At 49.3% G+C, this 6,971-nt stretch overlaps 1 protein-coding gene across 2 annotated transcripts in view; it reads left to right on the top strand.

Annotated features, from left to right (window-relative positions):
* Positions 1-5,031: 5,031 nt before the first annotated feature.
* The window catches only part of LOC119841398 (ephrin type-B receptor 5), a 149,378-nt gene continuing 147,438 nt past the window's right edge, over positions 5,032-6,971 (top strand). Inside the window, exon 1 of one of the 2 annotated variants that reach the window (XM_038368836.2) lies at positions 5,032-6,411. The gene's annotated coding sequence lies outside the window, so the exon portion shown is untranslated. The remainder of the gene's footprint in view (positions 6,412-6,971) is intronic. The other variant, XM_038368810.2, reaches the window with a different exon arrangement.

The raw sequence follows: 6,971 nt of genomic DNA, 5'->3' as shown, positions 1-6,971 counted from the left end.
ATTAGCACTTTTGTCGGCAAAACTTTAGCCGGTCAGGGTGTGAAAAAACACACACCCTGACCAACATAAGTTTCACTGACAAAAGTACCGGTGTGGACAGCACTGTGTCAGCGAAAGACACTCCTACTGATGTAGCTACTGCCGCTCTTTGGGGATGGTTTAATTATGCTGGTGGGAGAGCTCTCTCCCTTTGTCATAGAGAGGCTACACAGGAGACCTTACAGTGGTGCAGAATGCAGCAGTACAGCTGTGCTGCTGTAAGGTCTGTAGTGTAGACATAGCCTAACTAATCCCATGAGTATAATCAATGGCAAAAATCAAGGCCAAAATATTTGAAATGCACTAGAAATATTTGATAACCAGTGTTGCTGATTCACAGTTATTTACCTGCTTTTGTGGGATTTTTCTCAGAACTGGGTCAGGAAAATATGCTAATTTAGATTTCTGGAGCCATGTTCTGAAGGGTGGTGAAGCACTGGAATGGGTTACCTAGGGAAGTGGTGGAATCTCCATCCTTGGGGATTTTTAAGGCCAGCTTGACAAAGCCCTGGCTGGGATGATTTAGTTGGGGTTGGTCCTGCTTTGAGCAGGGGGTTGGATTAGATGACCTCCTGTGGTCTCTTCCAACCCTAATCTTCTATGAGTCTATGATTTTGAAGCAGAACTCCCCACTGAAATCAATTAGGAATTCTGTTTTGAGACTGATGGATAAATATGGCCCCCAGTGTGTAACAAATAGTTCCCTTCCTATTCTTTCCCCTACCTCCCACCCCATTCATTGGCTTCCTACCTGTCCCCCTCTTCTACCTCTACACCCACATTCTTTTTTTCAGACTTGTTCTTTCTCTCTCTCTCTCTCTGTGTCTTTTTCTCCTTCTCTGTGTGTGTCTTATTCTCTCTGTCTTCCTCTCCCAACACACCTCCCCTTTCTCCTGTGAAGCTCCATTCCAGTTATGAGCTTGTTTGACTCACCCCTCCCTTCCTGGCCTCCTTTGCTTCCCTCTCATGGGTGGTTTTGTCTCTCTGGTTTGTGTGGTCTGCCCTGCACATTCCAGCTCTTTTCTCTTCAGGACCCAACATGTTCCACACAGAGCGGGGATTTATAAAATGGATTATGCTTTGCTATGCAGTCTTTTGTTTTCAGACCACACCTTTTTCTTTTGTTTTATGTATTAGGATGTCTGTGTGTCTCTGTACATATTTGTGTGTCTCTCTACTACGTGTGAGTCTGTGTGTCTATAGTATGAATGTGTATATGTTAATTGGTGTATCTGTTTCATTGTGCATGTTACACACACATACATAGGGCCTGATCCTTCTGTTACATGTAATACCTTTGTCACTGACCTCATTGGAAGCAGGATTAGGCCCATACACACTGGTCTGAGACTGAGTGTATTTGTGTATATGTTTCTGTCAGAAGCGTTTGTTTCTGTGTCATGGCTGTGAATGGGTGCAACACTCCATGTGCATGTCAGGGCTGTGCCTTGAGATGTGACAGTCTGACTTGGGGGAGAGGGGAGATTTCAGAAGGTGGAAAATATTTTAAAAGCCGCCTTGAACTGCACACACAGCAGAATCCAGCAGAGGGAGAGAATTTAAACACTGCCTCGAAATAAATCCCACCTAAGGGAGTCTCCACCCCCAGCCCATCAGCAAGAGAGATTTGAAACAGCAGGTCTGTATGTTGCATATGCGTGTATGTGTCTGTGACACAGGAACTTTGCCCAAACTTTTTCATTCAGAGCAGCCCCTCTTTCAGCCTTGGCTTTCACTGGAGGAGGAGGAGGACAGAGCTTGGAGGGGGACTGTTCCATTAGCTTAGCGGGGAGAAAGTATTCCCATGCCCATCCAACAAAGCAGCTACTGCTTCTCTTCTCCACCCACAATGGAGTGGTAGAGTCTTGCTGCTCCTCTCTATGGGCCAGATGCTCCCTTTTGTAGTTAAAAGGGGCAGAAAAGGGAAAGACGTGAAAAAATTTACTACAGAACTGAGCTGAGTAAGGGCCTGGTGCTAAGAAGGACCGAGTACCTAAAACTTCCACTGAAGTTAATAGCAGCTGCAAGAGCTCATCAGGTGCTCAGCATCTCTCAGGATTAGGCCCCTAATTAATATGTATCCATCTAGTCATAAGGAGGGGGGAAAAGGCTTGTAGTAATCAGGGGCTGTGGGGATTAAGGGGATCCCATTGAGTGGATTAAGAAACTGACTATGCTTTTGGGCAAGGTGTAGACAATTGTGCACTGCTACACTTACAGCACAATCTGCAGGAAGGGCCACTCTGTGTGGAAAAGTGCAGCAAACTTTTTAGAGTACCTTACAGTCAGACCTGTGACCATGTCTGCAGATGGCCCCTTTTTTAAATAGCCACTGAATCATATGTATTGTGGTGGGCTGGCTGAGTGTGTGTGTGTATATGTTTGTATGTTTATATCAGTGCCTTGTTCTGGAGGGAATCATAACTGCTTAACTGTGTGTCATAGGCCTTACACTGCTAGCAGCAAAGGAAGACTCCCCATCAATAGCTGGCACCTGGGCTTTAGGAGGAGGCCACCTCCAAGTTCTACCCCTTTCCACTAACCATAGGCCCAGTTTCTAATCTGCCGGGGGATGCTCACCCTGGCTTCGCCCCGGCCCTGCCCCCTCTCTACCCCTTTCCCCAGTGCCTCACCCCTACCCTGCTTCTTCCCACTCCCGCTCTGACCTTAGTATCTATGAATCTATGAATCTATATAGGTTGCATCAGTTTGCAGTCCCGATTCCAGCTCCTAGAGAAGCTCTTATAGAAGTTCTGGCTGCACTTTTCTTGCACTTCCTGATCCTCACACTACATCTGTGGCCTCATAGAGTTGCAGGATTTCCTCAACAACCTCTTCCTGGCACTGGCCATGATGGCCATCCATCATGTCAGAAGGAGGAAGTTGGATGGGGTTGAAGGGGTTGCTCTGCAACTGTGAGGCCTATTTCTGCTCCTTCTTGAAGTCACACCTCCAGGCAGAGTTATAGATTCATAGATACTAAGGTCAGAAGGGACCATTCTGATCATCTAGTCTGACCTCCTGCACAGTGCAGGCCACAGAATCTCACCCACCCACTCCTATGGAAAACCTCACCCATGTCTGAGCTATTGAAGTCCTTAAATCATGGTTTAAAGACTTCAAGGAGCAGAGAAGCCTCCCTCAAGTCAACCATGCCCCATGCTACAGAGGAAGGCGAAAAACCTCCAGGACCTCTCCAATCTGCCCTGGAGGAAAATTCCTTCCCGACTCCAAATATGGCGATCAGCTAAACCCTGAGCATATGGGCAAGATTCACCAGCCACATACTGCAGAAAATTCTTTCCTGGGTAACTCAGATCCCATCCATCTAATATCCCATCTCAGGGGATTTGACCTATTTACCCTGAATATTTAAAGATCAATTGCTTACCAAAATCCCATTATCCCATCATACCATCTCCTCCATAAACTTATCGAGTAGAATCTTAAAACCAGATAGATCTTTTGCCCCCACTGCTTCCCTTGGAAGGCTATTCCAAAACTTCACTCCTCTGATGGTTAAAAACCTTCGTCTGATTTCAAGTCTAAACTTCCTGGTGGCCAGTTTATACCCATTTGTTCTTGTGTCCACATTGGTGCTGAGCTGAAATAATTCCTCTCCCTCTTCTGTATTTATCCCTCTGATATATTTATAGAGAGCAATCATATCTCCCCTCAACCTTCTTTTAGTTAGGCTAAACAAGCCAAGCTCCTTAAGTCTCCTTTCATAAGACAAGTTTTCCATTCCTCGGATCATCGTAGTAGCCCTTCTCTGCACCTGCTCCAGCTTGAATTCATCCTTTTTAAACATGGGAGACCAGAACTGCACACAGTATTCTAGGTGAGGTCTCACCAGTGCCTTGTATAATGGTACTAAAACCTCCTTATCCCTACTGGAAATGCCTCTCCTGATGCATCCCAAAACCGCATTAGCTTTTTTCACAGCCATATCACATTGGCAGCTCATAGTCATCCTATGATCAACCAATACTCCAAGGTCCTTCTCCTCTTCCGTTACTTCTATTTGATGCATCCCCAATTTATAACTAAAATTCTTGTTATTAATCCCTAAATGCATAACCTTACACTTCTCACTATTAAATTTCATCCTATTACTATTACTCCAGTTTACAAGGTCATCCAGATCCTCCTGTATAATATCCCGATCCTTCTCCGAATTGGCAATACCTCCCAGCTTTGTATCATCTGGGTCATGTCCTCTGGCTCCCTGGGTGCCTTCGAGGAGCAGTGGGTGCTTTCTGGGCTTCTCTGCTTGGTGTCACCATCTGGTTCCCTGCTGTTGAACCCATGATGCTCACTACCATCCCTGTTTTTTTCACTTGTTGTCCCCCAAATGTACTATACTTGAGCAGTGGGTTCAGTTGCTCCTCCCCTTTGGCTGGGGGAGGGATCTTTAGATGTAGCCTGGCTTGGGCCCAGCCTTTTCCCCAGGAACTCAGCAGGTGTGAGGCCCATTTTTGTTCCCTGCAGTGTTCACTGGCTCTTTAGAAACCTTTGAGGAGCAGTGGGTGCTGTCCCCTTTTGGCTACTTGATTTTTGCCAAATACCTTCACTGTCCCTGTTTTTCCATTTGTTGTCCCCAGTACTCAACTGTGGCCTGGGTTTGCTGGCCCCTTGCTGGCCCTGCCCCTGGCTAAGGGGAAGTGCCTTGCGCTGTGTCTTCCATTTTCCTAGTACCCACAACAGGCACCACAGAGTTCGGTGTGGCCATGATGTAGAGCCCACGGGGCTGGAAATTTCTTATCTCTCCCCCCCCCCCCCCCCCCAGTGCAAATTCTGCTGGTAGCTGTGGGCCACCGCTGTCACTTTTCTGAACAACCAGCTTTGCTTTGCCGGAGCAGCATGTGCAGCTCTTGAGCTCCGCCCCCCCCCTCTTGATCCCACACCTCTGCGGACTAGCCCCTGTCAGGGGAGGGGACAGTGTCCTGTGGGGGGACCTCGCTTGCGCTGGGAGCTGGGCTCCTTCTGGGCAGGGCTGGGGCCCCGAGCTGGGTGGAGGCTTTGCAGCGAGCTGCTCACGGGAGCCTCTCGGCCTCGGTGACACGCGAGAGAGATGCCCAGGGCAGAGCCGTGCGGCGGGGCGGCTGGACCCAGCCAGCAGCAGCTCCCACTCCAGCCCCCAGCCAGAGGGGGCCCAGCCCGGAGCGCTGAGTCCCGGGCACTGGAGGGACGAGGGGACCCCAGCCTGCCCCGGAGGCGCTGGGAGGGGCTTGAGTAGAAGGGAGACGGCCCCAGCGCAGAGCTCCGCCCCCCCCCTCCCCCCCACGGGCAGAGGGGAGCCGGAGCGCCGAGCATCGCTCCGCAGGGACAAGGGCGTGTGAGTGGGGGACTGGCCCCCGCGCGGGGCCCCGCCTCCGCCAGCTCGGCACATGCTGCAGGTGGAGGGGAGAGGGAAGGGGCCGCGGCAGCTGGGATTGGGGATCTGGCGGGGGAAGCAGCGGCCGCAGCCGTAGCGGGAGCTGCTGCTTCGGGGCGGCGTCCTGCAGCCATACAGAGCTCCCTGCGCATTGCACTGAACCTCGGGAGCTGAGCCGGGCCTCTGCAGGGGGAGAGGAGGAGCAGGGGGCTGAAGGGAGAGAGACCCCTCGAGGGAGACAGGCAGCTCAAGGGAGAGAGATACTGGGAGAAATCCGAGCAAGGGAGAGCGAGAGATCCCACCCTGGGGAAGAGCCAGAACAAGGGAGAGAAAGAGATCCCAAATCAAGGGAGAGCGAGAGATCGTAGTAAGTGGTCGAGCGAGAGAGATCCCAGCACGAGGAAAATTCCAAGAAGAGATTAGAAGAAGAAAGAGATCGGGAGAAAGGTCCCAGCAAGAGGGAGTGAGAGCCTAGCAAGAAAGAGACCCCCGTAAGAGGAGTCTCCCAAGCAAGGGTTCCTATGAAAAAATCAATCCCAGTAACAGAGAGGCAGGCAGAAAGCGATCAACAAGCCTGAGAAGACAAAGCACTAGTCAATGTACAGTAAGTAACAATCCTGCACTGGCCCCAAGGAGATGGACTAGATGAGACCTACATTCTTTGTGTTTTAACTTTTCTGATGCTATGAGATAGATTGGCATAATTCTAGCAGAAAAGATCCCTGAGAAAGCTTCCTGAATGACCCTAGAAAGATCAAAGTAAAGAGGAATATTATTAGGATCCCTGCAGAATAGACCGCAGAGAAAGAGAGAGGGAGAAAGAGATATCACCGTATACCAGCAGGAGAAGGGAGAACACAGGAGAGAGAGAGAGAGAGAGATCACAGAGTAAAGACGTTGTGATCCCATCAGAAGAGATCTGAGAGGGAGCCATCATCCAGGACATCCTCAGTTCTCTGTTGTGAGATCCTAGGGGAGAAAGAGAAGCAAACCAGGTACTTTTTCTGAGTGACATTCCAACTCCTTTTTTATGGGAAAGGGGGTTTGTGCTGTTTAAAAACCTGTGTTAGTGGGGCTGGAAGCGGGTGTCCAGACTTCCCTCTTCTGTCAGATGCTATATGCAAGCAGAGAGGGGAGAGATGAGCTGTATGAAATCAGGTCATGGTTTTGCTGCTGCACAGCTGGACTCATGGATATTACAAGCACAAGCAGATATTTCTCCCACATGCATGGCTCAGTTTGCTTGTTGCTGGCTATTTTTCCTCTCTCTGTAGCTCTTTCAAGAGCATCTGCTAAGTGATGCCTTTTCTATTCCTGAAACGGGGAGAAATGTGTGTAGTAGGTTTACCCTTGGTGTAACTCTGCTGAAGTTGATGGAATTACACTAGGAATGCCTTTGGCCCTTGCGTGTAGGTTGTTTAATGTGCCTGCAGTGGGGCATGCAGGGTATATATGTGTTTGTGGGGGAAGGAGGGGCAGGGTAGGGGTTAAAATTAACCTACTTTCTGAGGATAGTGGAAATTAATATACTCAAACTGACAAAATTTGTGTGAAT

This window comes from Dermochelys coriacea, chromosome 1 (assembly GCF_009764565.3).
Source record: "Dermochelys coriacea isolate rDerCor1 chromosome 1, rDerCor1.pri.v4, whole genome shotgun sequence".
NCBI classification, from domain to species: Eukaryota; Metazoa; Chordata; order Testudines; family Dermochelyidae; genus Dermochelys; species Dermochelys coriacea.
Note: the sequence above shows the minus strand (reverse complement) of the source record. Positions and strands in the feature narration are given on the sequence as shown.